Raw genomic sequence first — 1,108 nt, forward strand, 5'->3', positions numbered from 1 at the left:
CAGGTGGCGATGAGGAAATTATGAGTTGCATTAAGCGTAACGTAACTTGTGCAATAGAGCCCAATTTTAACATTCAATTTGTATGGATACCATTTCATGTTGGCATAAGCAAGCACGACCACGTAGACAAATTGACGAAGGAGGCCTGTAGAACATAGACTGTGAACATAGATCTTGGGATGCCTCTTGCTAGGGTTGCACATATATTGAAAAGTTCTCATAAGGAAGAACTAGTAGATCTGACGAACACTCAAAGGCCCGAAAGCTGTACCGTAAGGCACTACGATCAGTATAGAGATAGCAAGCCCTCCTACGGGTGGCACCGAAGTCAAACCAGACAATGTGACGTGGTTATTGCCAGAATACGTTTCGGTTACATGAATGTATTGGCAACTGCACGGTGCAAGAAGTGCAGATGAATCTAAATGTAGACTGTGTAACGAAGAAAACAAGCGAACGCTTGAGCATTATATATTGGAATGTCATATGATACAGCCTTTCAGACCACCTAACATGAGGTATAAAGAACTATGTGAATATTTCATTTCCTCTAATACATTGGAAGATATACTCGTATTATATCCTAAATTTACTATGTAAAACTGCCGTAAACAAAAACACAGTGTTTTGTAAACACAGTGGCAAAAGCATATCAACGTATTATTTTTGTATGATGTATGACATGTTTCTATTACCCTGTACAATTACGGTAGTCACAGACTACTGTACTGTGTCAGATGTATATAAAACTGTAATCATGATTGCCCACGCCTGAGCAGATAGCCAGGGTGGTAAATAAACTTACTTAAACTGGGTGTACAATCACCAAATTGTATCGGGTATTATGGTAAAGGCATGCAGAAAAACAGTGTTTGTAAAAAATACAAATACTGAGTATAGAGCCAGAGTAACAGGGTGTTGTACGAAGGACCGTTGGCGAGCCCTGTTGACGAACCAACCAGAGAAAAGACCAACCAACGCAAACCCATCGCCCCCCCCCCCCCCCCCGGCCAGGTACATAAGACTGGTCTTTCCGGAGGACACGTCTACTGTAGATAAAAGCAGGTGGATGAGGGAGGTCAGCCAGCTGCCGCCCCTCCAAGAGGAA

The sequence above is a fragment of the Penaeus chinensis genome, chromosome 10 (genome assembly GCF_019202785.1).
Source record: "Penaeus chinensis breed Huanghai No. 1 chromosome 10, ASM1920278v2, whole genome shotgun sequence".
NCBI classification, from domain to species: Eukaryota; Metazoa; Arthropoda; class Malacostraca; order Decapoda; family Penaeidae; genus Penaeus; species Penaeus chinensis.